Source organism: Bufo bufo, chromosome 5, assembly GCF_905171765.1.
Source record: "Bufo bufo chromosome 5, aBufBuf1.1, whole genome shotgun sequence".
Classification (NCBI taxonomy): Eukaryota; Metazoa; Chordata; class Amphibia; order Anura; family Bufonidae; genus Bufo; species Bufo bufo.
Genome location: NC_053393.1, coordinates 158288111 through 158310806, shown reverse-complemented (window position 1 = coordinate 158310806; position 22696 = coordinate 158288111). Strand labels below are relative to the sequence as shown.

General features: G+C 42.9%; 1 protein-coding gene across 2 annotated transcripts in view; it reads right to left on the bottom strand.

Moving 5' to 3' along the window:
* Positions 1-22696, bottom strand: part of TMEM241 (transmembrane protein 241) — a 141508-nt gene that overhangs the window by 14681 nt on the left and 104131 nt on the right. The gene's annotated exons all lie outside the window — the stretch shown is intronic.

Below are 22696 nucleotides of genomic sequence, written 5' to 3'. Positions count from 1 at the left end.
ATGTCCAACTATAAACCTGCACAGACAAATGGAGAACATTCTGGAGAAGTACCTGGAACAGTCACAATAAAAAAAAAAAAAAGATTGTATACCTTGAAATTTACCAGTTTTAAACCTCCTCTCACTTTATTTTGTGCAGGGCTGTGGAGTCGGTAGATAAATGGTCCGACTCCTCAGTTTTTGGTAACTCCGACTCCTCTGTATTTAATATGCAAATGTATTTTATAGTATAAAATACATTTGCATATTAAATACAGAGGAGTCGGAGTTACCAAAAACTGAGGAGTCGGACCATTTATCTACCGACTCCACAGCCCTGATTTTGTGGATTCTAGGTACCTTATGTATACACAGACAGGGGTCACTAGGACGGACCACCAGACTGATTGTCCCAGAATGAGCAGGAGTCCACAGGCAGAATCTATACAAAGTCTTGATCTAGTTTGCGCTGGAATGAGATGTGCCTGATTTATTAATAAGCGCAAGCCTGTTGTAAACCTTCAGTTTTTTTTCATGCACGTGAAAAACGCATCAAAACTGATTGCACCCGCGCGGAAAAAACTGAAACACTGAACGCAATTGAAGACAAAACTGACTGAACTTTCTTGCGAAATGGTGTGAGTTTCACTGAACGCACCCTGACACAATCCATATCGTTCGTGTGAAAGAGGCCCAAGTCATATATGGCGCATAGTGCAAATGTTTTTGGCACTCAACATGATTTATATCGAAAAATCTTGTTTTCTCTGAATGCATCTTTGCAAAAATAATTGCACTAGATGGATACAACAGTAAATACAATCATAACCTAACATTGTTCTAGGCATTTAGAGCAATCTCAGTCAGAGATAAACTCTGTTAAAAAAGAAAAATAACTTAGAATAATTATTCATAATAATAGTCTAAGATCTCCATACGCCATTGTCTTAACTACATGATCACAATGCCTGGACGGGCCTGAGCAGATTGGTCTCCTGTGTCCTTGCTTGACTTCCTGGCTGATGCCAGTTCACAAAGAAGGATCACAGGTTGAGGCCGGGCGAGATCATGTGCCTACTTGTTTTGAAAACACAATTAGAAAAGTTGGCAATCAGAATGCAGAGGGAGTGATTTGGCCTCTTGACTAAAAAAGGAAAGTTGCCAAAGAATTGTTCAGATGTTTCCACTAAAATATTTGCACAATGGTTGCTTGAACTGTTTAGGGAGGATCTAGAAAAACATCATTTATTTTTCTTTTTCTTCAAGAGATTCAATATTTTTACTTGTTAGTAGAAGCCTTAATAATTTCGCTATCTGCATTTTCATTTCCTGCCAAGGTGTAATACCACAAACCACTACCTAGTCCAAGAACAATAGAAAAAAGTGCATCTCTGGTCCTCTTGTATATAAAAAAAATAATAACCTTAAAATACCACCTTGTGAACATAGGCTCCATCGCCACTAACGTGGCTCAGGAAGGAATTTTTTCACCCTAAAGTGAGAAAAATTGGCTTCTACCTTACAGGGTTTTTTTTTTTGTTTCCTCTGGATCAACTTGCAAGATAACAGGCTGAACTCAATGGATGGATGTCTTTTTCCAGCCTTATAAACTATGTTACTATGTTATAATACACCGTTTTTGCAACCTCCATTGGCAGTTCCCCAGAGGCAAATGCAGCACTATAATTGCAATTAAAGCAATGAAAGCCTGACAGATCCTATTATAAGTCAACAGGGTCCATCAGGCTTTGTTGAGATCCATCATACAACAGACTCGTCATAGGATGTGGTATTTGTCACAAACAGAAGCTAAAACACAGATGTGAACATAGCCATACTTCACTAGGTTGCTATATTCCTAGTCTTGTGTATGTAGGATCCATTCAAGAAAGACAAGGATGATTACTTTGCCTGCAAAAGTGAAAGTAGACTTACATATACTAGCCCTTCAAAAATAAAAGTCTCAGATAGCTATTAAGAACTAATTAGGACTGGATCAAGAAATAAAGTATGTTGTATAAACTCACGGCTTCAAACCACAAATGTCTTTTTATACAGTGAGCAATGTTGGTTTCTTACGTTCTGCCAAGTTATGCGTAAACTCAAACGCTCAACAACTATATTATATAATTTACTGAAGTCTATACCAAAAAAAATGAATGGAAAAGGGACATCTGCAAACATACTGGAAAGAAACATCTTTGTAGTCTCACTAGATGTAAAAGATCTACAAATTCGGAACAATGCCAGCAGCAAAAATGTAATTCATTTTCAAGTCCAGATAGCAAAAAGAAGATAAAGCAAATACCAGCTGGTGACTATGTTTAGTTCATGCACATTCAGCATAAAGAGCAATTAACAGTACCCAAGGGATGAATAAAGTCTATAAGCAAAAAGAGATCCAGTCCCTAAACTACTGACACAGTTTAATAAAACTAGATTGCAGACAGGATAACGGTTAAGGGATTTGTGACAGAGATTTAAGGAGGAAAAAAAACTACTAATACAAATGTTTTCTAAGAAGGTCAAGATGTGTCTGCTCAATCTATTAGAGGAACATTAAGCTCAGAAATGAATTATACCAGTGAACAGGAGATACCTTTACCCCTACTTTTTGTCAGTCTACGTGGTTTTCAGAATGTTTTTGAAACAAGCAGTCTTGGGCTAATTTCTTCTTGATCTCTTCCATTTTCAGCAGGTAAACTGCTAGGAAGGTTCCCTTATCAGCTTCCATATGTTGCCCTGATTTCAGCTGTCACTTCTGTGATGGCATTCAGTAGATTTGTACTGACCTGCTAACATCTGCAGCGCTTGACAGCACTGTGAAGGAGATGAGTCCGAGGAAGCATCCTGGCCCCCCCCCCCCCCTTTACCAGGTCAATACTCTACTACTGAATGCCATCAGGGGAGTGACAGACTGCTGAAATCAGTGGGTCTGTCGCTACACTATGCTGTCCTTAGTAAGGGTGGTGTATGTGAGCCGATAGGATCTCTTTAACAACCTTTGTGGGCTGGTGGAGGATCCTGATGCAGACAGTTGTCTTACAGCCAAACACAGAATTGTGAGGAGGAGAGGGTATAGGTTCTCTCTTGGGTCATATATAGACATTCTTTACATGTTTTTCAGTTGTAATTGCAATTTCAGACAACATGGCTGTCACTGCGCAGTGTGGTAAATACACTCCACACTGAACACAGAAGGGAAGGGAAAAAGTATTAAGCCTGGAACCTAGGGAAAGGGAGTATGAACAGACCTTGGCGGTAGGAATGTTCATACGCAGGAAACTAAGCCCTAACTAACCCTAACAGGGCCCTGCAGATAGGTTCAGGACACAGATGGCCTATTCCTTCCAAGATGAAGGAATAGGAGACCCCCTCAGGCCTAATATCAGTAGGTAGGGAAAAACAACAAACAAGATAAACTTAACTTCCAGAAGTATGCGGACGAGCAGGAACTCAGAGAGAACCAACACCAGGACTTCCACAAACAAGGATCTATCAACCGCATAGCATGATGAGTGAGGCCGGACTAAATAGAGGAGAAGGAATGACCACTTAAGCTACACCTGAGACAAGAGGTGTGGTCATCCCCAGCAACAACACAGAAAGGTTAAACCAAAGGGGCTGTCAATCACGTGAAGCCAGTCTCCTCAATCTTCTAGTCCCTATCACAGGCGGGACCGTGACAATAGCATCAAAGAAATGAAGATGATTAAGTAAGGACTGCAGGGAAATTATTTTTTGTTTTAATAAATGTTCTTAGCTGGTACATTTTGACTTAAAGGAACACAGCAATTAGTGTTATCTATCTGCACACAAATTGGCAAAAAAATAAATAAATAATGCACCAAGGAATTGTTGGAGTGAAAAGAAACTTTCTATGTGTGAATGTAAAGATGATGCATGCGATTAAAATATTAGAGTGAAAGCATACATTTATTGATGAAAACGGTACAATTGAAAGGAATTTCTATGATCCTGCTGAGCCGCCTCTAGCATGGATAAAAGATGAGATACGGTTAGGCATAGGGACATACAAGTTCTATATGGTATCCTGTGGTACCTTGGCCCGCAGATGTTGCAGCTGGGCCTGTAAATCCTGCACATTCATAGATTGCCAAAGCTGGAGTCCCTGTGGTCCCATAAATGCTGGAGTAACAATAAATCTGGTGACTGGGCAGGCCAAGGAAGTGTTATAATGTGTAGGACACATTCCTGGGAAATCCTTGCTGTATGTGAGCAAGCATTATCTTGCTGAGAAATGCCAGTTGGAAGCGCTGCCATGAGAGACAGCGCATTTTGGTTGCAGGATATCCAGCACATATTGCTGAGCTCTTAGTGTCCTTTGTATTATTATTAGGGATGACCGACTGTCCCCAGGTTATCACATCAGCAATTGGGACAGTATGTCGCTCCACAGCAAAGACATGATTGATGCAGCTGGCTGGCAATGACAGGAGATATAATGGGCACCATGACACCAAATGTTCTTCTGCTAAGTGCCTGGAAATGGTCTGGCTAGAGACAGGGGTGTGTAATGTAGATGCCACCTGTGTCTGGATTGTGGACAATGAGACTGAGGAGCTGTTCGTGCTTGTGGTCTGTCTGGGCCATCTGAAACCTGTTTGCCATGCGTGCATGCCCTCACATAACCACTGCTCCCAACATCTCCTAGCAGTTAGGTCAGAACAGCCTAGGTGATGGGCAATTTGTTGAAATAACCATTTGGCTTCTCACAGTCCAATGACGCGCCCCTTCTCGAGGTCTTTCAATTTAACATAATGTCTCAGTGTGCTGTAGAGGCAAGTGGCTAGCAGTGAACTATCTCTCACCAAGAGGTACACTACTCAAAAGTAGCCTCTGAAAGCCTTAGATGTTCCTGAATCTGGTTCTAGGGATAATGATATTACAGTGTAAAAACCTAACGTGCTATTTTCATATACCTAATAGCTTTTAATTGACAGAAGTGAAGATTTTTTACTGCTATACAACAGACTGCATCCCTTGCTTCACAAGCATAATTTAGGTCTGTTAGGCAGTACGAATAGCGCACTTTTCATTGTGGTTGCCATGGTCCGGCAGCAGCCGCAGCCGTGATTAGACACCACATGGGACACTAGACGTCGATTCTTGTCTCATTTACAAGCCTGAAATGTCTTACATCCGGTGAGCATAACCATTACCCTTGGGCATAAACCTTAAATCTTGGTGTGGTTTACACTATGGAGTGCCGCTGTCTATTTCTTTTAGGCAGGAGGATTAGAAAACTGCCTAAGAACTCTGCTTTTACTAGATACAGTACTATAGAAATACAGTGCATTAGGGTGGACTTTCGATGCCAGATGTATGCATTGACTGGCTGTGATTGCTACTTATGAAAAGCCTGGAACTTCATTATTAGGGTCCATTTACACGTCCGTAGTGTATTGTGGATCCGCAAATTGCCCCCCGCATCCATTCCTGCCCCATAGAGAATGAATGGGTCCGCACCCGCTCCGCAATTTGCGGAATGGATGCGGACCCATTCTACAGACGTGTGAATGGACCCCTAGAATGCAAACTCACAGCATTAGAAGTATCCTTTCAAGTGAAGCGTCCTGTCCAAAGTGTTGGAGGAATTTCCTAAGACGCTATTCCCTTTAGTACTCTCCCCTCAGGTATGGCTTCCTCAATGGGACGCTACAGATGCAGAGAGGGATTATTCGAAACGCAAATGCTTCTACTCATACCCTTTCCAATCTTCTCCCGTGTCTAACCAACAATAAAGTGCAAACTGTTCCCCGCACCTGTGTCAGAGGAAGATCGAAGAATGCACAGCCCCTTTTGGGATTTAAACTTTGCACACTTTTAGGGTTTGGCCACGTGTGGTGGATTTTCCACTGCAGATTTTGCAGCATTTCCACTGTGGAAATTCTGGTGCAGATTTGTAGTGGATTTTGCTGTGGATTAGCCACAATTTTCACCACACATATTGCACAGTGTGGTGGGTATCCTTAGCATAAATGGACATTTCTTACAATCTCATCGACTTTGCTGGTAAAGTAAAACGCTGTAGATCTGCCATGGTGAAAAATCTGCAGTGGATCTGTTCCATCTGGATGGTCCCTTATGGTTCGACCCCTAATTCAAGTCATGTAGTGCTCCGGAATAAATATAGCAGTGTGCTCCTAATTGGTTTTGCTTATTCTGCTTTTCTCAAGAGATCTCCTGAGAATTGAAATCCCAGAAGGTGCTGTGTAGTCCTCGGTCTTCGTCTACAACACAGGTGCAGGAACAATCGCATTTTACTACATGTGAATTTAAAGGGATTCTGTCACCAAGTTTTGGACTATAGAGATGCGGACATGCACAGCTAGATCGCCGCAATATACCGGTCCCATAGGGCTGTGTGCTTTTATTTTCTTTAAAAAAGGATTTTAGAGATATGTAAATTAGTCTTGTAGCTGCCCAAGGGGCTGTACGAACCTTCCTGGTGCCCAGCCATGCCCGCCTGTGAAGGAGCCCAGCACCGCCTGAGTCCGCCGAATCTCCTCCTTTCATCACCGATAGATTGCCGTAATCTCGCGATGCGCGAGCTCGCACATGCGCAGTGTCGGTATAGTGTTCCTTCCCTGTGCTGGCATTAGCCTCAGGGAAAGAACTGCGCATGCGCGAGATTACGGCAATCTATCAGTGATGAAAGGAGGAGATTCGGAGGACATAGGCGGTGCTGGGCTCCTTCACAGGCGGGCATGGCTGGGCACCAGGAAGGTTCGTACAGCCCCTTGGGCAGCTACAAGACTAATTTACATATCTCTAAAATCCTTTTTTAAAGAAAATAAAAGCACACAGCCCTATAGGACAGGTATATTGCGGAAATGCTAACGGCGATCTAGCCGTGCATGTCCGCATCTCTACAGCCCAAATCTTGGTGACAGAATCCCTTTAAGAAACTGAGAAAAATGTCCTCATCTCCCTCTACCAGCTTATTCCTCCTCATCCCTCACCTCTTCATAGACTTCAATGGGCTATGTTTGTCTCTCTCTCCCTCTCTTTACACCCCCTTCCCACTCCATTCTATACAGACTTCTATGTGAAGCATGCAATGAGCAAACTGTACAAAACCTCCAACTTAACCGAACCTGTAAAGGGAAGATTACTTACCTGCTCCATCTTCTCTCGGCCTGCGATGCTCCACTGGGCTTCCTAGAAGTAAATATCCGGTCTGACATCACCGCAGCCAATCACTGACTGTGGCAGAGACCAGATCCATTTGCATCACGTGACCATTTGTCATGACGTAAGGTGAGCCGGTCACCAATGTGGCCAGTGATTGGCTGTGGCAACATCAAACCAAATGTTTAGATCAAGGGAGCCCAGCGGAGCAGAGCAGGTCTGGAGGAGACCTTCCCTTTACAGGTCCGGTAAAGTGTGTGTGCGGGGGTGGAAGATTAGGGTTGCTAAAAAAAAAAAAAAAACTCATTCTTGCATAACCCCTTTAACCTGGAGTTATTTTACTTAGTGTTAGTTGCTTGGCTGCCTTTTAACACTCATTTCTTACAGAACATAACATAACCTGTTAAATTTAACAGGCAACCTTTTGTGGTATAGATTCGTAACTTTTTACTTAATACTGTATTTTTAGAGCCTTTCCAAGTTACCAATTTTTTAAAATTACTCTAAAAATTCAGACAATTTCCAAACCTTGTGTAAAAGGACGTCCGCGTCTGGTCCATATTATTTTTTTTTTTGGTTACTGTATGAAAATGTTACAGAATTGCTCCTGCTCCATCCTACAGTACTGGAACAGGTCAAAGTATTACAGGATCACATAGATGCAATAAACAAGACTGAATGGACTGGATGCTGTCATATACACGTTCTGTTAAATCTGTGCACAGAACTGCACATCATGTCCTTTCCTCTGCTTTTTACTTGGAGGGCATATATCATCACAGCTGAAGATTACTCAATATTATCTGTGAATTGGAGCGTAGTTTTGAAAAAAAACAAAAACACGCGTACACACATTGGCTGAGGAATGCCAGCTGTCTGGGTTCTCAGACAGGGAGTAAATACTTTTTTGGTCACGCAGCACAAGCGTCTCCAATAACTAACCAATACAGCAAAGGTTTGTGTGCAAGGAATAAAAAAAAGCCGCCCCAAGGACAGGGGAGAGTGATCATGGTTATGCTGAAACCTTACTCTGGGCTCGTCATGTTTTCACATACTGCACAACTTGATGCCGGATACATATTAGCAGCCAGAGCGGTTTTATGCAGACATCTGTATGAAAACGCAATAACGTTTAACCCTACAATGATTCTATTGTAAAAGAACCTATTGTGAACAAAAACTAGACAAGGGAGATGCATCTCTGAACAACTTGGGGCCATTATGGCCATGATAAGATGTATAGTATTTTCTAAAACCTAGAAATACATTTCTTCAAAACGGTCTTCAAGATTAGGGTCTATGCACAAGACGGCATGTTTCTTCAATGTGCTATCCTTTTTATTTCTATGGGGCCATACACACATCCACTTTTTTGTCTGCCGATTTGGCAGTGCAGGACCCATTCTTGTTAGTTTTTGCTAGGAATAGCCCTTTCTATTGATCAGAATGAGAACAATATGAAATGCACATGGAAGCCATCTGTATCCAAAACACTGACATGACCATGTGCATGTGGTCTTCGAGTGGGATCCTGAACTCTTTATTATTCTGACCACCTCTGCTCTTCAGTTATCTGGTTATGAATATGATGTTACTGATGCACATTTCATTTAAAGGAACACTCTAGGAAAAACGGTTACAAGTGCCGGGACTTGGAAACAAAGAACACCATAAACAGAAAGTATGCACAATATTACATTTTTCCTGGAGTGTCTCTTTAAAGTGAATCATTACTTGGGCAACTTACCCACCCAAAACTCCATAAGTCAGATCGGTGGAGTCCTTCTACAGGGAACCACACTGGTTCCAAGAGCAGGGGTGTCTAGACCAGATCCAGAAACGTGGAGGCGTATAGCAGTCACTCTCCATTATAGTCAGAGATCAACTCATTGTCGACCATCTGCCTGCCCCTCTTTGAAACAGGGGCAATCGAAAAAACAGATTATTCATTACTTTTTTAATAAAAGTGACTCAACACCTCGCTCAACTGACGCTTAATGCATCAGGTTTGGTGTTAGGTTGGCAGCAACACAAAACGAGGATAACACTGTTACCGGAGAATTCAATATGTGATTTAATATCTGAAAGTGCTGTGGGACTATATGCTAAAGTATTTACAGAGAAACAGTCAGCATGATTAACCCTATTAAACTACACTGCCTGGTAGGGTTGACCATGCTGACCGAAAACAATACCTCGTTTAAGGCTGTATGACGCAATGCTCCAATAGGAACTGCATTTTAATTAATATGCCAATATGTTAGTTGGAGCACCCAGGGGTGCGTTTGTGAACACCCCCTGCAGCCTTCCCCTGGATTGATAGGGTTGGGCCCCGTCACCTCATGCCTGCGTTTTCATGCACACCCCAACACAAGCTACTATATCACCACTTCTAACAAATAAAATGATGCCCTGAAAAAAACTGCTATGTACGTTGGTGGCATAGTGTTGTCAGAAATATACCGACACGACTGTCATTGGTGATCCAGTGGTGCTGCACATGTTATGAGGCTGACATAGTCATTGCTGTCAGATTCTGTGGATGTAGGCTTGCTCAAATCCTTTGGTCTCTTTATGTGTTTACTCCGAAGATAGTTATTAGTGACGTTAGCTTCATGTTTGGGGTCGTCGTGTTGCTGCAGGATAAATTTGGAGCCAATCAGACGCCTACTTGAAGGTATTGCATGATGGACTTGAGCAAGTCTACATCCCCAGCAGATCTGTGGTTGGTTCTCCAAGATGTCTGACACAACCCCTCTGCCGAGTTCCTTCACAAGAAGGATGCCAGTGTACCTAAAAGAATTGATGCTGTTATGAAGGCAAAGAGAGTTTCGCACAAAATATTCATTTCATTTAGATTTCTCTTTTGTTCATTCACCTTGAATTTTGTTAGTTAATAAAAATAAAAACAATTTTTTAAACTATTAATAAAAATAAACTATTGACACTTCAATTTTTTTTTTTATATTTTAGTTATGCATTTTCAAAAAGAAAACCGCAACCATAGTAGCTACAATTTATAGGGAAACCAGAGCACATACATTCAGTACCCTCAAAGTCATAGAAGGAAAAGAAAGACCAGGTAAGAGATCTGAAATGCAGTTAGAGGGCATCTGTCAGCAGAGTCATACCTTTACACCTAGAGGCTACACTCGCTCTGCAACGGCCGTGCCCTCTCCACTTTGACAGTGGATGATGTTCTCACTGCCCGACCCAGTTAATTCAATTCAGGCACATATGAGCATGGAACCAACACAGATGCCTTCAGCTGCCAAGCGGACATGTAACAGGTCAGCCAGTGTCATAGGTACAAAACTGCTGACAGATGTCCTTTAAAATGATCAAGAAATGTGATAGAAACACAATAGCAATCGAGCCGTGAGCCAGCAATCGTCGCTCAATTCAGGTACAACCATTCACACAGCAGCACCAGGCAGAGTAAAATCTGAGCTTTCTAGGTTGTTTTGGCAGCCAACCAAGGATCCCCAAATTTTGTCAAATCACTCAGGCTAGGTTCACACAGGCAAAAACCAATGTTTCCCTATGGGCATGGTTCTCGCCTGAGCGGTTTACAGCGCGTACGAACGCGCTGTAAAACGCCCTACACCCCAAGAAGTACAGGAGCTTCTTTGGGGCGTATTGTCGCGCATTCCCGCCCATAGAATTCAGCTGGAACGCGCCTAAATGGAGGGTTTGCTTGTTTCCGCCCATTAAAAACACCCGATACAAACGCCTGTAAAAAGCGCTTATCGAATATGCTCAGGTGTGAACCCAGCATAAGGTACACTTTAGCAGAAAATGTCAATTTATACATGTGCAACACTGGATTAACACTTCTATTTTACTTTATTGTACTTTATATTTTTGACCTAGTCCTTCATGCACACAACAGTTTGATACAAACTATTAGGGTAAGGCCTCATGCACACGACCGTTGTGTGTTTTGCGGTCTGCAAATTGCAGATCCGCAAAACACGGATGGCGTCCGTGTGTGTTCCGCAATTTGCGGAACGGCACAGACAGCCATTGATATAACTGTCTATTCGTGTCCGCAAAACGGACAAGAATAGGACAAATTATATTTTCTTTTCAGACCACGGAACGGAGCAACGGATGCGGACAGCACACGGAGTGCTGTCTGCATCTTTTACGGCCCCACTAAAGTGAATGGGTCCGCTTCCAAGCTGCAAAAACTGCGGCTCGGATGCGGACCAAAACAACGGTCGTGTGCATGAGGCCTAAGTAAGAGATACTCTTCATTTCCCTGCACGAAAGTCCATAACACTGCAGACACCACAGTGATGGCAGCAGATCTCTTTCACAACCATATTAAACTGGCTATACAGATCACACAGAATCAACTGCCAGAGAAGCTTATGGAAGTGGCTTATATCCCTTCTCCCCTTTGAAATAAACATACATGCGTTGCTAAGCTCAGCGTGATTTTAGATGGGGGACGTCAGGAGGGACAGCTGTCAGCCGAACAATCGGCCATCTCATAGGGATGGCCAAGCTTTAAGATAAGCCAGTACAATAAGCAAGCAAACACTTAGCATCTCAATATTTCTCTCCTGGGGCCTTAACCAGTCATTCCTGTGTGTAGTGATACCCTGGCCTCACAGCCATGCCAAAATAAAAAGAAGGTGAACACAATCTAAAAATTGTCTGAACCCAGTTGAACATGAAAACATATAGAAAATGTGTCAGTTCTCCTGCAATGTAAACTGTTGGGACCACAGACGGACCTGCACATTCACTGGTGTCACACATGTCCCTTGAGAAGCACTGGTCTAGACTACATTATTGTTTTCTTGAGACCGCATCTTGAAAATTTCAGTATGTGCTACATATACTGCACGAATAGGTATTACCCAACCAGATTTGATTTTCAGTCCATTAAAGTCCACTTCAAGAAGTGATGAAAAGGTTAATTATCTAGTCCCAACAAGCCACCCCGCAGGGTGAGACTTTGAGCTTTGGTAGAACATTTTTCACATCTCACGTGATTTCAAATAACAACAACCAAGCAAGAAGCGTGTGGCAGGGCCCCCGCTAGATAACGTCCAAGAAACACACTCCCTTCCTATGCACAATGCAAACACAGACCTGCTTCATCTGACTCAGCTAGAAGTGCAGAAACCAACGCTTGTTTCCTGTATCCTAACAATAGAGGAAAAACATAGCAAATTATAGGGCTGGTCTTTATGTTAGCTTAAGGGTATGTTCACACGGAGTTTATGCTGATTTGTATGCATTTTATGCCTCCCTTTGATTTCAATGGGAATCAGCACTGTAATTTATACAGAGCAGATTTCATCCAGATGCAAAAAAAAAAGTGTCATGCCTCATATCTTGGGATGGAATCAGCATCTGAAACTTTTTTGGGGGCACGGCAACTTGCAAGTCACTTTGAGACCCCATTCACTTCAGATTGCGGTGTAGCCCCAACCCTTCAAATTCCTGCTGATACACTTCTATTCAGTGTGGGGTACCATACCCATATGCAAATCAATAATATGACTAAAATGGTTCCTTTCAATCTGATTAAAATTTAACAACTTTATTACAAAAAAAAAAAAAAGAGAGACCTCCTGGGCTCTATTTATCAAAAGCATAATAATGTCCCCCAAATCCCAGTTTCCAGCCTGATCTGACATAGAGCATGGAGAGATACTGAGAGTATCACACATGGGTACTAATTTGGACAAGTGCTTGATACTCCAGAGGTCCTGTATGGTTGCTTTGTCAGCTGTACCACGCACTAGTGTCTCTCCACATCAGATGCCAGATTAGGAGGAAAACTTTAAATGGATTCTCACATCACTGACAAGCCCCTCCAGCTGCAGTATTACATGGCAGCTATTCGGGCGAAAGGTTGTCTAGGAGGGATATGAGCAGGGAACCCCCTCTATGATAATAAGGCATATGGACATAGGTTGTCTTTCTGAGACAAGCCAATAATGCTCTGGACCCGATTTATTTCCATTACAGTCTTATTTTAAATCAGATAACTTTATTATAGAGATTTATTCGGACTGAGTTGAGGTCTGCAGACATGTTCGCTAGTCAATCCAAGCTTTCCAATGGGAAATTTACACAGAGAACTGGTTTTTGGAATACTACTTTTTCCAGTTTATTTAATGAATTTCCATTTCACTTAAAGGGGTTGTCCCACAAAGAATATTCTAAATTTTTCAAAACTTCTCCTGAATCCGAATACTTTTGTAATTGCATGTAATTAAAACTGTAGTATGTACCATGGTGTTATTAAATAAAATGGATCTGTATAGCGTCACCTGCTCTTTGTTATTTTTCTTATTTCTTTGTCCCGCTCACTTAGAAGGCCGCAGATGCTCAGTTTCATCCTTCAACTGCCTCCTGAGCTGTGATAGGGAGAGCATGGACACGCCCCCTGAGCTGTGATAGGGAGAGCATGGGCACGCCCCCTGAGCTGTGATAGGGAGAGCATGGACACGCCCCCTGAGCTGTGATAGGGAGAGCATGGACACGCCCCCTGAGCTGTGATAGGGAGAGCATGGGCACGCCCCCTGAACTGCTGCAGATAAGACACTCCCCTTGAGCAGTCCGCTTGATATAAATATAGCAAAGAAATGAACGTGGAGATCTCTGGATCCATGTGAGGTACAGGGCTGGTTCTAGCTTTGTTAGAAAGATATTATCATGTACTATACAATGTCAGGTTTTCATTTTTTACATCAGACATGGGATAACTCCTTTAAAAGGGGTTATCCGGGTTCAGAGCTACCCTAACCTCACCACTCCAGTCCCCCTGATATGAGCATCCTGAGCATTTTATGCTCTGATGCACTCCTTTGCCCTGTGCTATATCGCACAGTACAAGAGGCATTTTTTGTAGATCTGGTGACGTATCCGGCTCTCCATGTGGACTACTGGACAGAAGCTTCTGCCTAGCAGTAAGCCCGGTGATGTCACCGGCACTAATGGCCGGGCTTTAGTGCTGCCCTAGCCTGTAAAACAGCTAGGGCAGCGCTAAAGCCCGCCCATCAGAGGAGGTAACGTCACTGGGAACACTGCTGGGGGGAAGCCTCCGCCTAACAGTGTGCTAATGTAAGCAAAAAAAGCGTGATACAGTGCAGGGCAAGGGACAGCATTGGAGTATGAAATGCTCCAGTTCTTATATCAGGGGGGCAGGAGGGATGAATATAGGGGATATGTCCGATTTCAGAGCTGAACCCGGAAAACCCCTTTAAAGAATAGAAGGTGTGGCAGGGTTTAGGCTGGGTTCATACTTAATTTCTGCTGTATGGTGGGCATTCTGCCAGGGGGTACATTTGAATGCTTAAAAAATGTATTCAGTGTCTTTGGTTGGTGGATCTGTTCACTTTAAAAGGCTGTGCAGTTCCCCAAATCCAAGTAGTGGTATATACTGTGTAAGGCTACTTTCACACTGGCGTTTTGGCTTTCCATTTGTAAGATCCGTTCAGGGCTCTCACAAGCGGTCCAAAACGGATCAGTTTTGCCCTAATGCATTCTGTATGGAAAAGGATCCGCTCAGAACGCATTAGTTTGCCTACGTTCAGTCACCATTCTGCTCTTGAGGCGGACACCGAAACGCTGCCTGCAGCGTTTTGGTGTCCGTCTGATGAAACTGAACCAAACGGATCCGTCATGGCACACAATGTAAGTTAATGGGGACGGATCCGTTTTACTGATACAATCTGGCACATCTGGGAATCGAAAACGGATCCGTCCTCCACTGACTTTCAATGGTGTTCAAGACGGATCCGTCTTAGCTATGGTAAAGATAATATAAACGGAGTGGAGGAGGTGGAGCATGCGTGCGGGCCCACGTAGGTAACGCGCACACCTCCCTCCAGACCATGGATCTTGGCTGGATGCTTGACGCGTAGCGCACCATTCTCCACTTGTGCCGCCACTTATCCGACAACGCGCTCGTCCTCGGGCAGATCGCGAGAGCCGAGACTCGTGCAAGCCTGGAGGTTTACCTGCTGGACGGCGGGTGTGTTGGTTTCTCCCTCCCCCACCGCAAGTCTTGAAGTCGGTTCGAGAGGTGCGGCGGATGTTCCCCGGAGCCGGGGGCCGACTTCAGAGCCGGAGGCGACTGTAGTGGAGGTGAGATGGTAACATCTACAGATGGGGGAGTATCGAGGGGGGGGGGGGGGGGAGACCTTGAACACCCTGACATTGTGCCAATAGCCTGGAAACAGACGGCGCCATATAACGGCAACAGTTGAAGGATCCCTGTGTAGACGGACTGGTTGCAATTATAAAATAGCTGTAAGCTAGCCCCCAGTATGTGAGGGGGGATGATCAGAGCGGATCTGCAGAAGTTAGATTGGACTTTTCTTCTTCCTCTCTACTGCTAGGGTTGATCCACGGGTAATGGAGAGGTAAAGGACTGGTGTTTGATGTTTGTGACCCTTGCACTGGGCATACAGAGAATAAGAGATTATAACCAAGTGACTGTACTGACCGGAAGATCTTGGGGGATGTTGGGCCTAGACTGTTTTGGCTATCCTGCTCAGTGAAATAAGCTGTTTTGCGGGTCCATACTGCTCCCCGCTCAAGCTGATTGATTGATTTTTCTCTATGGTATACGTACTAACAGAACTAATCTATTCTCTGTCGCTGTGAGATGCAATATTAAACCTGTAGGAGGGGAACTCGGACTTTAACACAAAACTAACTTACCCTCTCTCTCTGCGAGACGTAATACTAAACCTGCAGGAGGGGAACTCAGACTCCAAAACAGAACTAACTTATCCTTTTGTTCTGAGAGACATAATACTAAACCTTCAGGAGTGGGACTCGGACTCTGGGGCAGATATCCTGTGCGTTCCTGTCCCTTGGCTCAGGGGCGTTGAATTGGGGTGGGGATAGTGTTGAGGAACGGAATAGGGAATCACAGGATACACCAAAGCACGGGCTAACCCCCGTTTTTTTTTTTTCCTGTTTATTGTGATTCTTCCTGCCCCACTGCTTCCTCCTTTTCTTTTGTTTTCTTGACAGTTCCGCCTGGTATTGGTTTTGAAATGTCACGGCAAAGGGTAGGGAAGCGGGGGAAGGGGCAATTAGAGTTAAACACCTCAATCTCTCCTATGTTTAAAAGAATAGATAGACCGAAGCAACAGCCTCTTCCGAATATGAGCAGACACACTAGCCCCTCTAAGAAAAAAAAAGAAGACACTTCACTAGATTTAGAGGGCATCCCTTATGGCTCAGGAGATATTGTAAGCCCGAAAATACAAGAAAAAGATCCCCATGCTGGAGAGAGCGGCTGTAAAAACCCAAAACATGCAGATGAAAATACTCTTATTCAAGAGGCGCAGGCGCCTAGCCTGCAAGATATATTTAAAGAAATAAAAAATTGTAGTTTGGCAATACAAGACCTCTCTCTCCAGATGGGAAACATAAGAGAGTCGGTTGGGCTTCTAAGAGCGGACCTACAAAAATATAAAGATGCTGAGGACCTACTACAAATAATGGTTAAAGGACAGGACATATTAAAGGAAGAAAATAGGGAACGAAAAAACAAATTGCTGGAGCTAGAAAATAGATCTATTCTAGAAGAACCAACCTGAGGTGTCTGGGGATCCCAGAGGGGGTAGAGGGTCAGGATACTTGTGCCTTTATACAGGCCTGGTTGATGGGACAACTGGGCAATGATATCTCAAATTACTAAAATTTGGTGGAAAGAGCCCATAGAATGCGAAGGCGCCCTCCCCCGGGGACAAGACCTAGGCCAATAATCTTCAGCCTACTATCGGCCAGGGATAAAGAGGAAATACAGCGCAGGTCAAGAAAGGGGTAATCTTGAGTATGAAGGTAATGTTATTTCCAGACTATGCAAGGGAAACAGTAAAGGCTAGAAGTCAGTACATCGAACTAAAAAAGACTCTGCGTCAGCACGGTGTCAAGTATTCAATGATATTCCCAGCGAAGTTGAGGATAGAGTGGGAAAAACAAAACGTGTTTTTTTTTATACTCCAGAGGCGGCTGGGGAATGGTTTAAAGGGAAAATAAAGAGTTGAGCTTCAGGAGGGCCGTGATCGGGTCGGGAGGGGGAAATGCTCAGATAGAGAGCCAGAGCTTTATGCCATTCTGGGTCATTCAGATGGGAATGGGTAGGATGGGTTGCTTGCTCGTTTTTAATTTTTTTCGTTTTTTTTTTCTCCCTCTCTCTCTCGTCCTCCCGCCCCCCCCCCCATTTGGCAGTGCTGTAGCAAATACCTATAGCCAACACAAACAGGACCTATGAGAATAATCTCATGGAATATTAGGGGTCTGAGTAAGATCTCTTCCAGCGATAGTTTGGACAGGTGAGACAGCGGGTGGGGTGACCAGACCGTGGGTACAGCACGCTTTTCATTCAGTCTACTCATCATATGCAAGAGGAGTGAGCATTTTAATACATAGAGATATAGACATAAAAATAAAAATATCAACAACAGTGATAGATAGAGAGGGCTGCTATGTCCTGATAGATTGCATATTAGATGGAAAAGCATGGATAATAGTAAATGTCTATATTCCCCCACCCTTTAAGATAGAGGTTCTATTAAAAATTCACGATTTGGTGCTTAGATGTGGGGATAAATCACTTTTAAATCACAGGAGATTTTAACCATGTAATGGACGGGAAAATAGATAGATGTAGAATAGGAAATACTCAGAACTATTGCACTGGATCTAAACTAAAAAATATCACAGAAGAATTTGGATGGATCGATATTTGGAGAGAAAGGCATCCAAAGTTAAAAAAAATACTCCTGCTTCTCAAAAACACACAGTAGTTTGTCACGTATTGATTTAGTATTTACTAATGATAAAGGTTCACTTGATATCCAAGGGATTAAATACGGCCACCGGGGGATTTCAGATCACAGTCCAATTATCACTAATATAAAAATAAGTAACAATAAAAACAGAGGGATGAGAATAAATATTGGCTGGATAAATATTATGGGGATACACGATAAAGTTTCACAAGAGATAAAGGAATATTTCACTATTAATGAAGGCTCAGCGGGTGTTAAAGTGGTGTGGGATGCGGCAAAAGCCTTTATCGGAGGGATTTTCATAAAATATACAGCAATATATAAAAAGAGAACAAGGAAGGAAATTGATATATTAGAACAGGAGCTTGTAAAACATAAGGAAAAGTATATTGAAAATCCCAATGAACAAAACTATCAAACATGGATAGATCAACAAACAAAAATTAAGGATGACCTGTTTTTGTTAGCAGAACAACATAAACAAAACTGTTAGGGATAACTATATATATGCACATATACCCGGCAAAAAGTTAGCAGCGTTAGTAGCAGCCCAGAGGAAAAAGAACTATATTCATTGCATAGTGAACAAACGGGGCCAAAATATTGTTGACCAGGCTACTAAGTTAAGCTTGATTAAGGAGTATTTTGAGGACATTTACAATTAGATCAATAAAAATATGTCCGAGATACAAAAATTTCTGGAAAAAACTACTATAAACTCATTAACACTAGAGCAGAGGGAAAGCTTAGACAGCTCTATAAGTACTGGGGAAGTGGAATTTTTTTTAACAAAGATCACAAAAAATAAAGCCCCAGGAATAGACGGCATTCCGTTTGAAATATATGCACAATACAAAGAAACATTAATACCTAAACTGATTGCCGTCTGGACTGCCTCGAGGGAGTCTGGGAAGTTGCCAGATTCCCTAAGGGAAGCCTTGGTCACACTGATCTTAAAGCCAGATAAAGACCCATGTTTGTTGGACTCATACCGTCCCATCCATTTCATTAATCAACACTGACAATAACATTTTGGCTAAGATTCTGGCAGACAGACTTAGGCTACTTTTACACTTGCGTTCAGAGCGGATCCGTCTGGTGTCTGCACAGACGGATCCGCTCCTATAATGCAAACGTTGGGATCCGTCCACAAGAACCTGTCAAGTATTTGGGAATACAGATAACCCCAAACCCCAAAGATTTTGCCCAATTAAATATTGTACCCTTAATAAAAAAAAAAATCAGGAAGAAAGTAGATCTCTGGAAAAAAACTTCATATTTCAATGGCAGCCCGTATTTCACTAGTGAAAATGTGTCTACTACCCCCTCTCAATTATATTCTATGGAATGCAGCGACAATAATTAAAAAACCCAGAATTAGAGCAGAAATATTGAAGATACATGAGAGGAATGGAGGATTATCGGTCCCGGACTTGGAACTTAATTTCATCTCGGGCCATATTAAAAACATGATAGTATGGAGCAATTCACAAAGATATAAGACCCTAATTGCAGCGATCGACAAAAAGTTGGACCACTGCAATTTGTTTCAAATAGTTGAGGCAAAAACCTTAACGCTGCAGCGACCCAACAAGATACCGATTATAGAACTGCTGTCCAAAGTATGGAAGAAAGCTAGAGCGCTATGGACTCAAAATGAATTCCATACGGATACTTTATTATGGGATAACTGTCATCTGACTGAATTAAAAGCCATTGAACAGGAAATCTGGCGCAAGTATGGGATTTTTAAACTGGGCCAGGTATGGAAAAGCGGGGATATAATCCCATATCAAGAGTTAAAAAACCAATATGGACTGGGAAACAAAAATCTGGGGCTTTACTACTTACAATAGTAACAAATAGTTTCTCTCATAGAATTATACAATTCAATATACTATACCGCCTATATTATTCCACCAAGCTCCTGATGAAATGCTACAGACTCAAAGAATTTGGATGTCTAAAGTGTGGAGAGAAGGGAGTGGATGATATCCATATTCTCTGGACGTGTGGTGATATTCAGGTTCATTGGGAGAAGGTGATTAAACAAATAGAGGAGTATCATCCAGCGGGATTTCGAAATATGTATTCTTGGAGTCATGGGAAAAATAGGTAACCCTAAACAGCGAGAAATAGCAGCCAAATTACTATTCCAGGCTAGGAAAAATATCATCCGGGGAGATAGGGCTGTGCCTACGGTTGACAATTGGATGAGATCTACTCGATTGGCACTTGTCACAGAAGAATTCCATTTAATCTCTCACAAGAAAAAAAACCGATTTGCCCGAACACATGGCATAAATGGCTGGGATAGCTGTCGGGGGGGAGAGATCGAGAGTTTTATTTTTTATTTTTTTCTGTTTGTGTTGTTGCAAGCAGCAAGCAAGGGGACTTGGGTGGGGGGAATGCTACACAATGCAAAAATTTATGTTTATTATAAGTTGCAATGTACTGGGAAAAGAAAAGCAGGTTACTGTTGTTGTGAATCATTATGTAATTTTAAAACTTTAATAAAGAAATATAAAAAAAAAAAAAAAAAAAAAAAGATAATACAAACGGATCTGTTCTGAACAGATGCAGACGGTTGTATTATCTGAACGGATCCATCAATGACGGATTCGCACAAAACGAATGTGAAAGTAGCCTAAACCGTAATATCCAAAATGGTCATCCACCAAACAATACTGCATTTCCCACTATAACTATTGCATACTTGCAGTACCCAACAGGTTTTGTTTTTTTAGGTGACAGTGAAGTAAATGCTACAATTACCACTAACTGAGAATTTTTTATTTATTTTTTTAACAATTTATCACCCGCAGGTCCCAAAGAATTATATGCAGTGGCGGATTTAACCTCAGCACAAACCAAACAAATGCTTGGGGCCCCAGTTATCAGGGGGGCCCCTGCTAGCCACAAGCAGTTGGCTTTAAAAAAAAAAAAAAGGGGGGCAGACATACTGTCTGAACAGCCTATTCAGCCACACAGGGGCCCCAGGGAGGGGGACCCTTCCCAGCAGTAGAACAGTAGCAGATGTGCCCAGGCTGCATTGCTAAGCTCAGTGGGACTTTTCGGACACTTTTAGGCCCCAATCACACAAGTGCATTTTAGGTCCATATCCAAACCGCATTTTTTGAGGATAGGATACAGACCCACAAAAAATTATAGAACATGTCCAATTCTTGTCCGTTTTGTGGACAAGGATAGGCATTGTTACAGTATCGCCACAACCTTGCGAGACTCCCATAGAATTAGATGGAGCATGCTGGGAGTTGTAGTTTCACAACACCTGGAGTGCCAAAGGTTGCTGATCCCTAGGCCATGTGATGTCACATTCATCGGTTACATACCCTAGGAGCAGCTCAGTTCCATTGACGTGAATGTGGCTGAGCTGAGATACGAACTATACAATGTACGGCGCTATGCTTGGTGAGCTGAGAAAAGACCACAGCGCTACTGTGAGTGCTGGTGCCTTCGCAACGAGCTGATGGGCAGGGGTCTCAGGAGTCGGACCCCCCTAATCAAAAACTAATGACCTATGCGGAGGATAAACTCCTTTAACAGGCTGACGGGTGCAGAGCTTAGCAAGCTGATCAGGGCAGAGCTTAGGCTACTTTCACATTAGAGGCAGTCTTCTCCGCCAGGCTGGATCCGTGCTGCCGCTATTGCACGCATGCCACTGGAAGTTCGTTCTGGCCCCATTCACTATAATGGGGGCGGGCCGGAGGTCCGGTCGCAGCACGGCAAACATGTCGAGAGGCGGCCGGAATAAAACTCCCAAATATAACTTTGCTTGGGGCCCCCCGAAATGGCAATTCCAACCCTGCTTGTATGGAGCGGCACCGTACATACTTACCCACCTCCCTCACTGCAGTGTTGCTGGCAAAGAGATATGGAGGACTGGGGTTGGTCCTGACTTTTGGATTACCACCCATTAAATGGTCACTGCTGGAATACCCCTTTAAAACAGGTAGGCAGAATCCTGTTCGAACGTTAACTTAAAAAAAAAAAAAAAAACTATGAGAGAGAAAAATAAAAAAAAACAGGAGGCAGTTTTCCCTTCAGAAAGAATATCAGCTTGGACATTTTTATTTTGCAATTGGAAAAATCGATTGAACGGGAAGTGAACTCGTGATCCAAGATATTCATGTGCAAAACAAAAATCTCCAAAATAAGAACTTCCCCATTAACAATACCACAGACTCCGCAATAACAATACCAGTGGGATACGACTTCCTACAGAAACCATTAGCACATAGTAAATCTGCACTACGCTCACACGTATGTCTTCTCCTTGCCTTTACAGCGGTACAATAATGAGGCACATGACTCCACAGGAGCCGGTGTGTCTATATGAAGACAAAGGGAGCGGAAAGACGTACTCTGGGCAAATCCAAAGTGAAATTGTTCTCATACTTTTGCATCCCCGAAATCTCTGGACAGGTCATTGCTCCCAAAAAGTAAGGCTACTTTCACACCTGCGTTAGGTGCGGATCCGTCTGGTATCTGCACAGACGAATCCGCACCTATAATGCAAACGCTTGTATCCGTTCAGAACGGATCAGTTTGCATTACCATGAACATTTTTTGATTTGATTTACATTGAAAGTCAATGGGAGGCGGATCCGTTTTCAATTGCACATTATTGTGTCAGTGAAAACGGATCCGTCCCCATTGACTTAGGCTACTTTCACACTGGCGTTTCAGGGTCCGCTTGTGAGATCCGTTTCAGGATCCGTTTCCGGATCAGTTCAGCCCCAATGCATTCTGAATGGATA